This window comes from Salmo salar, chromosome ssa05 (assembly GCF_905237065.1).
Source record: "Salmo salar chromosome ssa05, Ssal_v3.1, whole genome shotgun sequence".
Classification (NCBI taxonomy): Eukaryota; Metazoa; Chordata; class Actinopteri; order Salmoniformes; family Salmonidae; genus Salmo; species Salmo salar.
This window is the reverse complement of record NC_059446.1, coordinates 39,517,777-39,533,933: the sequence shown is the minus strand read 5'-3', so window position 1 is coordinate 39,533,933 and position 16,157 is coordinate 39,517,777. Positions and strand designations below refer to the sequence as shown.

The 16,157-nt window shown below is 41.8% G+C and overlaps 1 long non-coding RNA gene across 1 annotated transcript; it reads left to right on the top strand.

Annotated features, from left to right (window-relative positions):
- Nucleotides 1–12,986: 12,986 nt before the first annotated feature.
- LOC123743245 (uncharacterized) lies at nucleotides 12,987–14,149 on the top strand. The gene is made up of 3 exons (XR_006770049.1): nucleotides 12,987–13,150; nucleotides 13,313–13,423; nucleotides 13,798–14,149. It is a non-coding gene; the product is annotated as an uncharacterized lncRNA (long non-coding RNA).
- The last annotated feature ends 2,008 nt before the right edge of the window (nucleotides 14,150–16,157 follow it).

Here is a 16,157-nt window from a genome sequence, read left to right as displayed (position 1 = left end):
AATAGCTGCGCCGGGCAGACGGGCCACTTGGGCTGACCCTGGCAGACGGACCACTCTGGCTGGACCGGAGGACAGGCGGGCCACTCTGGCTGGACCGGAGGACAGGCGGGCCACTCGGGCTGGCCCGGAGGACAGGCGGGCCACTCGGGCTGGGCCGGAGGACAGGCGGGCCACTCGGGCTGGGCCGGAGGACAGGCGGGCCACTCGGGCTGGGCCGGAGGACTGGCGGGCCACTCGGGCTGGGCCGGAGGACAGTCGGGCCACTCGGGCTGGGCCGGATGACAGGCGGGCCACTCGGGCTGGACCGGAGGACAGTCGGGCCACTCTGGCAGCTCCGGGCAGTCGGGCCACTCTGGCAGACCCGGGCAGTCGGGCCACTCTGGCAGACCCGGGCAGTCGGGCCACTCTGGCAGACCCGGGCAGTCGGGCCACTCTGGCATCTCCGGGCAGTCGGGCCACTCTGGCATCTCCGGGCAGTCGGGCCACTCTGGCATCTCCTGACTGGCAGGCAGCTCTGGCGACTCCTGACTGGCAGGCAGCTCTGGCGACTCCTGACTGGCAGGCAGCTCTGGCGACTCCTGACTGGCAGGCAGCTCTGGTGACTCCTGACTGGCAGGCAGCTCTTTGATGTTATTTGAATGGACAATTTTTTTTATTTTCTTTCAAAAACAAGGACATTTCTAAGTGACTCCAAACTTTTGAATGGTAGTCTATAGCTTAAGGCTTGGTGAAGGGTAGATCGGAATTTAGTGCATAGAAAGTTATTGAGTGAGACAAGGGGAAGTGCAAAAAGTTCATAAGGAGGGAGGCAAAGGGCAAACGTCTAGTTTCAGATCTTGATAAGGCATGCCAGCTGTGGAACTAGGGAGGAGCGAGGAATTTGGCTCGAGGTCAAGTCAACAGATGAAGTGAGAAAAAACCTCTGGGAGGGGGGCCAAAGAGGCCCACCACAACGACTCTCCTACTACAGTCCTATTTCACACACATACATTTCCATGCCCACAAAAAAAACTAATTCTGATTGGCTAGGCCTGGGTGCACCCCTGCCCAGTCATGTGAAATAAATAGATTAGGGCCAAGTGAATTTATTTAAATGTTTTATATGTTGAACAAAAATATAAACACAATATGCAACAATTTCAAAGATTTTACTGAGTTATAGTTCATAGAAGGAAATCAGTCAATTTAATTAAATTAATTATATATAAACAGTACCAGTCAAATTTTGTACATGCCTACTCATCCAAGGGTTTTAAGTGTGCCTTGGCATTCACTCAACCAGCTTCACCTGGAATGCTTTTCCAAAAGTCTTGAAGGAGTTCCCACATATGCTGAGCGCTTGTTGGCTGCTTTTCCTTCACTCTGCAGTCAAACTCATCCCAAAACATCTCAATTGGGTTGACGTTGAGTGACTGTGTTGGCCAGGTCATCTGATGTTGCAACATCACTCTCCTTCTTGGTCAAATAGCCCTTACAAAGCCTGGAGGTGTGTTTTGCGTCATTGGTGGCGCCAATAGCTGCGCCGGGCAGACGGGCCACTTGGGCTGACCCTGGCAGATGGACCACTCTGGCTGGACCGGAGGACAGGCGGGCCACTCTGGCTGGACCGGAGGACAGGCGGGCCACTCGGGCTGGCCCGGAGGACAGGCGGGCCACTCGGGCTGGGCCGGAGGACAGGCGGGCCACTCGGGCTGGGCCGGAGGACATGCGGGCCACTCGGGCTGGGCCGGAGGACAGGCGGGCCACTCGGGCTGGGCCGGAGGACAGTCGGGCCACTCGGGCTGGGCCGGAGGACAGGCGGGCCACTCGGGCTGGACCGGAGGACAGTCGGGCCACTCTGGCAGCTCCGGGCAGTCGGGCCACTCTGGCAGACCCGGGCAGTCGGGCCACTCTGGCAGACCCGGGCAGTCGGGCCACTCTAGCAGACCCGGGCAGTCGGGCCACTCTGGCAGACCCGGGCAGTCGGGCCACTCTGGCATCTCCGGGCAGTCGGGCCACTCTGGCATCTCCGGGCAGTCGGGCCAGCTCTGGCGACTCCTGACTGGCAGGCAGCTCTGGCGACTCCTGACTGGCAGGCAGCTCTGGCGACTCCTGACTGGCAGGCAGCTCTGGTGACTCCTGACTGGCAGGCAGCTCTTTGATGTTATTTGAATGGACCATTTTTTTTATTTTCTTTCAAAAACAAGGACATTTCTAAGTGACTCCAATCTTTTGAACGGTAGTCTATAGCTTAAGGCTTGGTGAAGGGTAGATCGGAATTTAGTGCATAGAAAGTTATTGAGTGAGACAAGGGGAAGTGCAAAAAGTTCATAAGGAGGGAGGCAAAGGGCAAACGTCTAGTTTCAGATCTTGATAAGGCATGCCAGCTGTGGAACTAGGGAGGAGCGAGGAATTTGGCTCGAGGTCAAGTCAACAGATGAAGTGAGAAAAAACCTCTGGAAGGGGGGCCAAAGAGGCCCACCACAACGACTCTCCTACTACAGTCCTATTTCACACACATACATTTCCATGCCCACAAAAAAAACTAATTCTGATTGGCTAGGCCTGGGTGCACCCCTGCCCAGTCATGTGAAATAAATAGATTAGGGCCAAGTGAATTTATTTAAATGTTTTATATGTTGAACAAAAATATAAACACAATATGCAACAATTTCAAAGATTTTACTGAGTTATAGTTCATAGAAGGAAATCAGTCAATTTAATTAAATTAATTATATATAAACAGTACCAGTCAAATTTTGTACATGCCTACTCATCCAAGGGTTTTAAGTGTGCCTTGGCATTCACTCAACCAGCTTCACCTGGAATGCTTTTCCAAAAGTCTTGAAGGAGTTCCCACATATGCTGAGCGCTTGTTGGCTGCTTTTCCTTCACTCTGCAGTCAAACTCATCCCAAAACATCTCAATTGGGTTGACGTTGAGTGACTGTGTTGGCCAGGTCATCTGATGTTGCAACATCACTCTCCTTCTTGGTCAAATAGCCCTTACAAAGCCTGGAGGTGTGTTTTGCGTCATTGTCCTGTTGAAAAACAAATTATAGTCCCACTAAGTGCAAACCAGATGGGATGGCGTATCGCTGCAGAAAGCTGTGGTAGCATTGCTGGTTAGGTGTGCCTTGAATTCTAAATAAATCACAGACCGTGTCAACAGCAAAGCACCCTCACACCATAACACCTCTTCCTCCATGCTTCACTGTGGGATGCACACATGCAGAGATCATCCATTCACCTACTCTGTGACATGGCGGTTATAACGAAAAATCTCAGATTTTTACTTTTTTTGGATACTACATTATTCCATGTGCGTTATTTTATTCTACAATGTAGAAAGTAAAAATAAAGAAAAACCCTGGAATGAGTAGGTGTGTCCAAACTTTTACTGGTACTGTATGTAAATAAGGCATAAAAACTGTTTTTGCTTTGCCAATATTGGGTATTGTGTGTAGATTGATGAGGGGAAAAAAATATGTATCCATTTTAGCATAAGGCTGTAACGTAACAAAATATGGAAAAGGTGAAAGTGTCTGAATACTTCCCGAATGCACTGTAAGTGAATTTGTCTAAATACTTTAAGTTCCCTAAAATGGAGGGACTATGTGCAAAAAGTGCTGTAAGTTCTAAATGATTCACCCGATATGGAATACCCTCACATTAAAGCTGACAGTCTGCACTTTAACCTCATAGTCATTGTATCATTTCAAATCCAAAGTGCTGGAACACAGAACCAAAAAAACGAAACAAAATTCACTGTCCAAATACTTGTGGACCTCACTTTATGTCAACTGCACCTTTTCCAACAAGACAAATATATCAGTGGGTAAATGCAGCTGACAATACCCTGTGTGTTGAGGCTAGAAAAGCCAGTAGGCCCATGTTGAAAAATGACATCAACAATCAAACCATTGATCAGGAATTCACCTCATGTATGTTAAATGTTGTCATTTTCACAGATTTTATTAATTTGCTGTTCATTGGACTCTTTTTTTCCACAGGGCCAGGGGTCAATGTGTTTGATTATTTCCAACTTCTCGAAGTCTTCATTCTGCTGACAGTCTGTCAGGGATCACACTGGTTTTATAAAAAGATAACCTGTTTTCAAGCACAAGATCTATCTTAAGGTCTATCTTTGTTTGATACGTTTCTCATTTTATTCTGTTTAATTCTCGCTCGCTCTCTCGCTCTCTCTCTCTCGCTCTCTCTCTCTCCAGATGATGGTCAGCAGTGTGTGAAGTGGATCACAGTGGTGTCACGTCCTGACCAGTAATAGGGGTTATTTGTTATTATAGTTTGGTCAGGACGTGGCAGGGGGTGTTTGTTTCATGTGGTTTGGGCTATGTATTTAGGTAGAGGGGTATTTGTTTTATATGGTTCGGGGTGTGTGTGTATGTAGAGGGGTGTTGGATTTATGTGTTCCGGGGTTTTTGGTTTATGTTCTTGTTTTGTATTCTAGGGTTTCTATGTTGTGTATTTCTTTGTTGGCCTGGTGTGGCTCTCAATCAGGAACAGCTGTACATCGTTGTTTCTGATTGAGAGTCATACTTAGGGAGCCTGTTTTCCACCTGTCCCTTTGTGGGAGATTGTTTTTGCACTGTTGTGTATAGCCTGTGAAACTGTCATACTGTCGTTTATTGTTTTTTCGTGTTCACCTATAAATAAAATAATGATGAGCACGCAACCCGCTGCGCCTTGGTCTAATCCCTTCAACTACCGTGACAAGTGGGATCACCTCATGACATAACTGCTAATGATAATGTGCTGCTCACAGTTGAAAATGTTTGATATCGTTATTTTAGCCTGTAATATAGCTTCCTCATTACTTTTTGTTTGATGCACGACAAACTAAGTGACTGTGCAGGGTTTCTGACTTTTCTATCGGTCCACTGAAAGAAATGTTGTCACACATACTGTAGCGCTTCACTTCATGAAGAGCTAATGTGAGTTGCAGTCAGGGGGGATGCTTCTGAACACAAGACAAATAGACCTACTCCTGGTTACTGAAGGTATAGAACTTTGAAACACTTAATTTGGATAGTCGCCAATAGATGGTTTATAGATGTTTAACTAACAGTCAACAAACTATTTAACCTCTACAGGATCGGTGTCCCCCCCATTGGACGTTTGAGCTAAGATAGGCTAATGTGATTAGCATGAGGTTGTAAGTAACAAAAACATTTCCCAGGACATAGACATATCTCATATGGGCAGAAAGCTTAAATTCTTGTTAATCTAACTGCACTGTCCAATTTACAGTAGCTATTACAGTGAAATAATACCATTCTATTGTTTGAGGAGAGTTCACAATTATGAACTTTAAAATGTATTTACCTTTTCACGTGAGTTCCAAATACCTCTAACGGTCGCCCCAGCGTGAGTTGTTTTATGCACGTGATGTCAGAATGCACTCACTGTTCCAAAATGTGACTTTTACGCAACAGGACAGTTTACATGCGCTGCCTGCTAATTATCTGTAGGATGACTGTTGAATGACCGCTCCAAACGTATTTTCCCAGTTGGAGTTCGTTTTTTTCCGAGATCCCAGTTGTCTTTAACTCACTGAGATTTCCGAGTTTCCAGTTGTTTTGAACGTGGCAGAGATCATACTGGATTGACTATATGGCCAATGTATTCAACCTTTTCTGGCCCATTGTGTTGGGTGTGAATGTTTATCCTTTAAGCTTGGAAAAGAGACCCTTAAACCCAGACTTGGACCACACATCCTCACCACCAAATATCCGTCAGGGGAAGAAAATAGTGATTGCTTTGCAACGTTTTCAGTTAGATACTGATTCCTTCCAAACCACTCAAAGTTGAATTTGTAGAGTCTGCAGTGACCTAGTGTCCCCATGAGTGACATAACACTGATCCAATCACGGTGCAACTAGAGAACATCACCAACACCTATGCTCTGTATTTTCCGCTGGCTGCCACTCCACCACAGAAAGCAATGAGCTAGGCTGAAACACCTGCATTTTGGATCAAGAAAGCAAAAAGATATCATGTTTGTATGCGGATTTATTAAGAAAAAGTAACATTTTTACAATGATATGTGACACATATTAATGCCAAAATAACATGCAAAACAGCTAAACAGGCTCTGCCCCACCTGTCCTGAATGATGGGACACCACTGTACCTGGAACCATAAGGGTTCTTCTAAGGGTTCTCATATGCGAACAGCTGAAGAAACCTTTTAGGTTCGAAACTGAACCAAAATAAAAAAGCAACATATAAGGTTCTGATCCCATGTTTCATTAACTGAAATAAAAGACAGAAATGTTCCACGTGCACAAAAAGCAAAAATCTCTTTACACATCTCTTAGTGAGCTTTTGTTCTTTGCCAAGATAATCCATCCACCTTACGGGGGTAGCATATCAAGAAGATGATTAAACAGCATGATCATTACACAGGTGCACCTTGTGCTGGGGACAATAAAAGGCCACTCTAAAATGTACAGTTTTGTCACACAACACAATGCCACAGATGTCTCAAGTTTTGAGGGAGCATGCAATTGACATGCTGACTGCAGGAATGTCCACCAGAGCGTTTTCCAGATAATTGAATGTTCATTTCTCTACCATAAGCTGCCTCGAATGTCGTTTTAGAGAATTTGGCTGTATGTCCAACTGCCGACCACGTGTAATCACGCCAGCCCAGGACCTCCACATCTGGCTTCTTCACCTGCAGGATCGTCTGAGACCAGCCACCTGGACAGCTGATGAAGCTGAGGAGTATTTGTCAGTAATAAAGCCCCTTTGTGTGGAAAACAATCATTCTGATTGGCTAGGCCTGGCTCCCCAGTGGATGGACCTATGCCCTTCCGGGCCCACCAATGGCTGCACCCCTGCTCAGTCATGTGAAATCCATAGATTAGGGCCTAATTTATTTATTTCAATTGGCTGATTTCCTTCAATGAACTGTAACTCAGTAAAACCGTTGAAATTATTTTGTTCATATATCCACACTCAGAGACTTGTGGGGACAGTTACGTATGTTGATTACTCTGAGACGCAACAAGGCTGACACCAGGTGGTCTTTGAGACAAACTGCAACCTAATATGTTTTTGTTCAGCGTAGATTGCATCTTTTTTTCTAATTAATAATTTTTATAGCTTTTTCACCTAAATAAATACATGTTCAGATTGTAAACACACCTGAAACTAGGCTACTATTCTTTATGGTGGTAAATATTCTATTTAGCTGATGCAGTTCTTATGGTACTGATTATTGTATTTGTGGTATTTAGGGGAAGATTGACCTCTAGTGGCCTACAGATAGCCTGGTGGTCCAGTCGGTTAATGCTGTGTAGCCAACTCATCTCTGTTTGTTCATTGTCATGCTAAACATCTCATGTTTAGCTCAGTGTGGCTCAGTGAGTAGAGCATGGTGCTTACAATGCCAGGTTTGTGGTTTCTATTCCCAAGGAAGACCAGATTGAAAATATATGCACTCACTACTGTAAGTAGAGTGAGTGTCTGCTATATGACTCAAATTTGAATAACATATAGTATGAGACCACAATAGTGTATAGAGGTTTGATAGATTTTTTAGCAATAGCATCCAGACGAAAATATCTGACCGGCCACAACATTCTGTCGCCCTTATCGTTAATAGATAAAAGTTTCAAAACGCTGTATACACCAAGTTTTCACATTTGTGTTTTTTCTTCAGAAATGATTGCTTATGGGAACCTTCAAAAGTGTGTAAAATATGACTCTTAGATTTTTTTTTTCCCATAGATTTCAGAAAATGTGACTCCTTTCAGGAAACTTGGCGTATGTCACACGTCACTACTTCACAGGACAGGGATTTGAACGTAAACACATTTTTTTATCAACTTTTTTTTTGTTGGCAGAAATGCCTTCTGAAACATGTGAACTTTCAAGTGCCTAAATAACAAACTTGTATTCCATCCATAAATACAAATAAAATGTGAATTATGAGACTAGTTGGTTTAGCCACGGAAAAAGTCAGGAACCAGCCATGATTGGCTGAGATAGTTGGGCTGGACATGCCGGGAGATGAGTTTGGATTGGTCTACCATGTAGCATGCTTTTGTCTGTAACATGAGCTGTTCAGTACTGCGCCGTTTTTAGAAGATATAACATTAGCCATCGAGAAATACAATAGTTTTGCTACTTTTCTCAACAACATTGATGCCCTGAATATAGCAAGCGCTATCGACAGATCAGTTGGAAAAAGTGACTTGACACACTGGCCAAACAAGATGTAGCTACAAACAAAACGAAGTTAAATGTTTCCAGTCTACCATGAAGCGTTCATCTATGTACAGTATATATGTAAGAGTCTAGCAAAATTCAGATATAAGTTTCTAATTTTATCAGAGTTAAAGCGTACTGTTAGTTAACTAGCAAATGTTAGCTTGCTGGCTCGCGTTACGTGTAGTAATATTATTCTAATCAGAAATCCATTTACATTGCAAGTTATAGCCTATTGTTAGCTAGCTAACATTGAACCTAGTTTTTTAGCTTCCTGTAGATTTATGCTATGTTTGTATTGGTAGTAGTATGAGTTGGGATTATGCCGGTTCATTGTTTAGCTAGCGAGCTACAGGTCTAAACAAAAGACTCCACTTCGGCCAGATTATTACAGGACCCATCAAATTAGCCAGGTGTGTCTGGGGGTGATTAAGGCCATCTATTGTATTTCATGAACATGTGTACACGTGTAGACAATGGTGACCCATCCACTTAGCTAGGATGTGGCTGGGGGGGGGGGGGGTAGTTATAGCATTTCCTTCACATAACCCATCAATTGCGACATAATACCAAATCAAGGCGGTCGGTAACAAATGTGGTTTTTTTTTGCAATACGCTATATATACACACTATCAATTGTTTAGCTGGAATTGAATCTTCCTATCCTGTATAATGTATTTGACTGTGATGTGGTTGTCTCATCCAGCTATCTTAAAATGAATGCACTCACTCTAAATTGCTCTGGATTACTGTATGTCGCTCTGGATAACAGTATCTGCTAAAGGGAAAAAAAACATCAAATGTAAATGTTTTACATAAAAATCTCATATTACTGTATTGAATATCTTTTATACGTTTTATTTATTGAACATTTAGTTATTTGTTGCATTTGACTGTGTAAAACATAGCAGTACTACTTATTTCTCTGAGTGTGAGGTGGATATAAGGCATTTTGCACAAAAACATTAGTCTTTCTGAAATAAAACCATAAAGTAAAAGATTTTAAACAAACACATTTCTATCATTGAAAAACCTCATGCTGCCATGATTAGATATGAAAGAGACTGGTGTTTTCACTAACTTTAAATTTACCAACATTTCTGAAAATGGATAAATAGCGTTTTGGAATGAAACTCTTCATAACATTACCCAAACAAAAGGTCTATTATAATACACTCACTTTGATTTATGGAAAACCTACACTCCCTACATGTGGGAACCATGAGGGCTCACAGTGAACACATGACCTGTGTGGTGTGACAGTGTTTCTCTGTCACAAAAGTTGTCATGTAGAGAAGAGGACCAAGGCGCAGCGGGATTGTGGACACTCATGTTTATTAAAGAAAACATGTAAAGCATCCACTTGAACAAAAACAAAAACAGTACTTACACCGGCAACAGTGTGGCAGGCTCAAACAAACGCAGTGCACACAAACAATCTCCCACAAAAGACACATACAAACACACCCTAATATATGGGACTCTCAATCAAAGGCAAATGGACAACACCTGCCTTCAATTGAGAGTCCCAACCCCAATTGACCACACATAGACATACAACAGCTAGATCAATCATAGACATACATAACAAGGAACAGTGCCCAAAAACCCCGGAATACACAAATCAAATCCCCTACAACAAACACACCACCCCGAATCACATAAAACGAATACCCTCTGCCACGTCCTGACCAAACTACAATAACAATTAACCCTTATACTGGCCAGGACGTGACATTCTCAACCATTCTTGCAACTTGCACTTGACAACTGACTTGAGTTTGTGTCAGAGAAACACTGTAACAGACACAGCTATTAAAAGGGCATAGTGTTTCTCTAAATAACCTACAGTATAAGACTGAAACAAAGTTCTCACTGTGTAAATCTGGTGTGATAATTTATTTTGTATCACATTAAATCTCATAGCCCTAATATAAATCTAGTCTCAAGATCTCTTGTTCGCTTAAGTATATACGGGGTGGCAGGTAGCCTAGTGGTTAGAGCGTTGGACTAGTAACTGAAAGGTTGTGACATCGAATCCTGGAAGCTGACAAGGTAAAAATCAGTTATTCTGCCACTGAAGGCAGTTAATCCACTGTTCCTAGCCTGTCATTGAAAATAAGAATTTGTTCTTAACTGACTTGCCTAGTTAAAGGTAAAAAATGCCTTATCCTATATACTAAAATGTTTATGTCTGTGAAATGAAGAAGTGAGATCATGGTTGTGTTCAAACACTTCCTTCCCCATCCCTGAAATGACACGATCATTTAGATGTTTTACTCAAATAGCCTAATGACATTCTGACTTATGTGGCCGGTAGTTTGTTGTTTGTAATCCTAGTTTGGGACTTCAATAGTGAATCTATAGTTGCCACATCAGTAGATACCCATTGTAAAGGAACATGTTAATGATTTTTGGACTTCTGATTATGTCAGCAGAACCCTCTTATGGTAAGATAAAAAATGTTTTTCTATACTGAGATACATACCTGTTTGTCTATGGAGGTCATGCAAAATTAAAACGTCAACAACCCAGTGTTATAAATGGTGTGTAACTGAATAATTACAGCAGCATGCAACACTATTATGAAGAGAAAAGTAACAGTCACAAATCAATGTCACTTATGTAGGATCATAGAGCATTGCAATTTATACTGAACAAAAATATAAACCTAACATGTAAAGTGTTGGTCCCATTTTTCATGAGCTGAAATAAAAGATCCCAAAAATGTTACATATGCACAAAAAGCTTATTTCTCAACATTTGTGCACAAATTTGTTTACATTTGTCACGTCCTGACCAGTAAAGGGGGTTATTTGTTATTGTAGTTTGGTCAGGGCGTGGCAGGGGGTGTTTGTTTTATGTGTTTCGGGGTTTTTTGGTTTATGTTCTATGTTAGTATATTTCTATGTTTGTTCTAATGTGTCTATTTCTATGTTTAAGTTTCTTGGGTTGACCTTCAATTGGAGGCAGCTGTTCCTCATTGCCTCTAATTGAAGGTCCTATTTAGTAGGGGTGTTTTTCCATGGGTTTTGTGGGTAGTTGTCTCCGTGTATTGTCAGTGAACCTTACAGGACTGGTTTTCGGCGTTTGTTCAAGACCCGTGAATAATAACAGGATGATTTTTGTTTTTGTTTTCTTCAATAAAAGAAGATGAGCATATATATACCCGCTGCGTTTTGGTCCACTCACTACGACGATTATGACAACATTGCTGTTTGTGAGCATTTCTCCTTTGCCAAGATAATCCATCCACCTGACAGATGTGGCCTATCAGGAAACTGATTCAACAGCGTGATCATTACACAGGTGCACCTTGTGCCGGGGACCATAAAAGGACACTTTTGTCACACAACACAATGCCACAGATGTTTCAAGTTTTGAGGTAGCATGCAATTGACATGCTGACTGAAGGAATGTCCACCCAAGCTTTTTAATGTCTCTAACAACATTGTTTTAGAGAATTTAGCAGTACATACAACCAGCCTCACAACCGCAGACCACACATAACCACGCCCGCCCAGGACATCCACATCCGGCTTCTTTGCCTGTGGGATCGTCTGAGGAGGGTGAGGGGGGAGCTCAGGAGTTTGTGTAATAAGGGTCGTTTAAAGGAAACCAAAATGCGGGGTGTGAAGTGCTCATATTTATTTTTAATGAAAACACTTTGCAAAATAACAAAACGACCAACAACAGTCCCATCAGGTACAAACAACGAAACGGAAAACAACCACCCACAAAACCCCATGAAAAACAGGCTGCCTAAGTATGGCTTCCAATCAGAGACAACGAAAAACACCTGCCTCTGATTGGAAACCATACCCGGCCACAACATAGAAAATACAACACAGAACGACAACCCACATAGAAAACAGAAAACCCAAAATACATAGACAAAAACACCCCCGTCATGCCCTGACCAAACTACTATGGAAAAATGACCTCATACTAAGGTCAGAACGTGACATTCTGTCTGTAATAAAATCCCTTTTGTGGGGAAAAACTCATGCTGATTGGCTGATTTCCCTCTATGAACTTTAACTCAGTAAAATCTTTGAAATGGTTGCATGTTGAGTTCATATTTTTGTTCAGTATAAATTGATGGTTAATTATTTTAAAAGACAAGCTCAAGAAAATGATTTACTTGTCAAAAGATCAGTTTGGGCTATCATAATGTCACAAAGTGAATTAAGTGATAATTTCCGAGAAGCAGGTGTTTGGAGGATATTGGCACGGGTGTTGTTAGTCCCGAGACGAAGTCGAGGGCCGGCATACCGTGCCAATATATCCTCCAAACACCGGCTTCAAAGGAATTATCACATTTATACAATGGGTTGCCAACATATTCAAATATTGATGACATATTTTAATTAAAAACATTGAGAAAGTGGATTGCGCAGTCAGATGGAACAGAGTAAATAGGCATTTTAACGTCATAGATATAGCCAGTGGCAAAACTTGTGTAATAGACACCTGCTGGGATGCGGTTTTAAACAATCAGCATTCAGGATTAGACGCACCAGTTGGATAAATGCTATTAATAAAGTTTTAGCAAAGGATTTACACTTCTCATCACTATCAACAAAACAGCTATTTTTTCTATCCACAGGCATGGAGACATCCTGTAATGCTACACAGAACATGTCGTGTTACGGAGCTCTGGGAGGAACTGTCTATCTCCTGCTGATGAATGATGCCACAGGATCCGAACTTACATTAACAAAAGACCCCACTGGTGCTAATTCAAAGATATTCAAAATGAAAAAAACAACGTTACCTATATATTAATTAAAGCCAGATCAGAGTTCTTTATCAATAATGGGACATTTAAAATAAATAACACAGAGAGGAGTGATTCTGCTAAATATTGTTTAGAAATCCATAATTCAGAAGGAAGGTACTTGGAGACCAGAGGAGTACAACTGATAATTGGAGGTGAGGAGCTAAAAAACTCACATCTATTTGCCAAATAAGAATATTCCATAGAAGCCAAAGGCAATTTATCTTGAATGCTTGAACGTTGTCATGCATGATTTGTGAGGGACTGTGTCAAACCCCCCACCCACCACCGCTATTTCTCCTCACCATATCATGCAGGAGGATCTTATGGGCCTGTCATAGGGTCACTAGTAGCTGTGGTCCTGGTCCTTGCAGTGGTGGTGGGAGTTTACTGTATTCGCAAGAGGAGGAACCCTCCACAGGCACCAGGTCAGTAATGTGACAGCCAAACAATCTAACACATCTAACAAACGTCAAAGATAAACATCAACACCACTGATTACAACAATCAGTCAGCTCATGTGACTGTTGTTTCAGTGTTGTGGCTCATTTTAGATTTTTTTTTTAGGTTGTTGTTCCTACTTTGAATTAGTGTAGGCCTAGATACATTTCGATAGGCCTATTTCCATATCTACAGATTGGTCAAGTGCATGTGAAGGAGGTGAATGGATGCTATTTCTAAATCAACATTAGAGCGTATGTGAGTTGCTTACATACCTCAAATGTTAAATGACAACAAATGATCTGTGCAATATCCTACCATTCCCCCCCCCCTAAAAACTAATGTAAACATCTCCACACAGATGCTGATGAGAGTCCAGAACTGGAATGTGATGACAGAGGGAAACAGAGGGAGGCTCCAGAGGAGGTGGTGTATGGACAGATTGTAGTGCTGGAGGGTGCCAAACCAAACACTGAGAGAGACAGACCTGAGGGGCAGGAGGAGACTTTGTATGCTGGAATACAGCTTGGCCAATGAGAGCTGCATGTTCGAAGGGTTGGTCTTTTTGAAGTTGTATGGATGCCTTGTTCCTACATTTGTTACTGAAACGAATTGGATTAACTTTCCCATATTACTGTTATATTTCATGACATTCAATGCTGAGGGTTTTGTACATTCTTTACCTAAATAAATAACCCAACAACTGGACTGTCTACATTTGTCATAGTCTCTCTGTTACTGATTTAATGTTTTATTTATTGATGCATTATTTATTTTTTACAAACTCTCAACAAGGTTATTATGCAGTAGTAAAAGTTGTCATTCACTGCAGAAGTTTGTGATTGAAAGGATGGCCCGCTAGTGTGCCCTCTATGAAAGAATGGTTCTTTTTTTTGTTATTTTCTAAATTTGCTTCTAATAAACAAACCCAATTCATCACGGTTTGACCTCCCAGGAATTGCTATATAAATTCAGTCCATAATGATATATTGTTATTCTGTCTAGCTGCAACCCAAAAGGAATCAGTTACAACCGGTCGATGCCATCGCATGTGTCGCAAACAACCATCTGGGAAACATCATTTATTTCTCTCACCTCTCCTCCTCTTAAATCCCCTTTCTTTCTTTCTCCTTCATTTCTTTTTTTATAATGTCACAATCTTAAATGGACTGAAAGAGCCGACTAATTGTGAAGAAGGTACTGTGTTAATGTCAGTGATGAACAGCTTGTTCAATATGTTAGAGCTGACCACTGCCCTGACAAAACAAACGAGGTGTCATTTTCTCAGGCAGAATATTTATTTACAATCAGAAGTACACTCTTAGAGGTGAATTCCATATAGAACCCTCCGTGGAAAGGGGACAGCCGAAGAACACTTTTAAGTTCTAGATATAAACTTTTTTTCTAAGAGTGTAGCCTCACATCACTTTTTTACAACTTATCTGATATTACACATCAAGATACATGCATTTAAGTTCCTCTTTCCTTATGGAAAATCAGCACAGAATGAAATATTTAGGATTTTGGTAAAGTACAGTATAGCTTAATTTGCTGACTTGAGCCCTGTGTTATGAAGAGACATGAAGGCTTTGTTTGGACTGTTGGTGATGTTAGCAGGAGTGTCTCATAAGATGTTTCTTTATGTGTCGATTTCCTTGTTTAACGCATGATATAAAGTGCCTTGTTTGTATCATGCAGAAAGTGAACCACTTGATCAAAGTTCTTTGTGGTATACTATAGGCTACTCAGAATCACTTTTGTCAAATGAATCACTCTCATAATGACTAATGATAGATGCAGTGTTTTTCGAACATTGTCTCTTTAAAAGATAGAGTTGTCTCATTATTCATTGTCTCGTGATAATTATAACTGACTGAGGTACTGTTATGTTTCTGAACCTGTTTGGGATAGGGGGCAGTATTTTTACGGCCGGATAAAAAACGTACCCGATTTAATCTGGTTACTACTCCTGCCCAGAAACTAGAATATGTATAATTAGTAGATTTGGATAGAAAACACTCTAAAGTTTCTAAAACTGTTTGAATGATGTCTGTGAGTATAACAGAACTCATATGGCAGGCCAAAACCTGAGAAGATTCTATACAGGAAGTGCCCTGTCTGACAATTTGTTCTCCTTCTAGGGCATCTCTATCAAAAATACAGCATCTCTGCTGTAACATGACATTTTCTAAGGCTTCCATTGGCTCTAGGAAGGCGCCAGAAAGTGGAACGAGAGCTCTCCAGTCTCTGGGCAAAAAACAGCAGGGGTTTTTGTGAGTGGTCCTTCTGAGAACAATGACACTGATGTCCGCGTGCACGAGACGACTCTATTTTTTTCTTTCAGTGTTTGAATGAACACAACGTCGCCCGGTTGGAATATTATCGCTATTTTACGAGAAAAATAGCATACAAAATTATTTGAAACAGCGTTTGACATGCTTCGAAGTACGGTAATGGAATATTTTGAATTTTTTGTCACGAAATGCGCCGCCGCGTCACCCTTCGGATAGTGACTTGAACGCACGAACAGAACGGAGCTATTTGGATATAACTATGGATTATTTCGAACCAAAACAACATTTGTTGTTGAAGTAGAAGTACTGGGAGTGCATTCTGACGAAGAACAGCAAAGGTAATCCAATTTTTCTTATAGTAAATCTGAGTTTGGTGAGGGCCAAACTTGGTGGGTGTCAAATTAGCTAGCCATGATGGCCGGGCTAT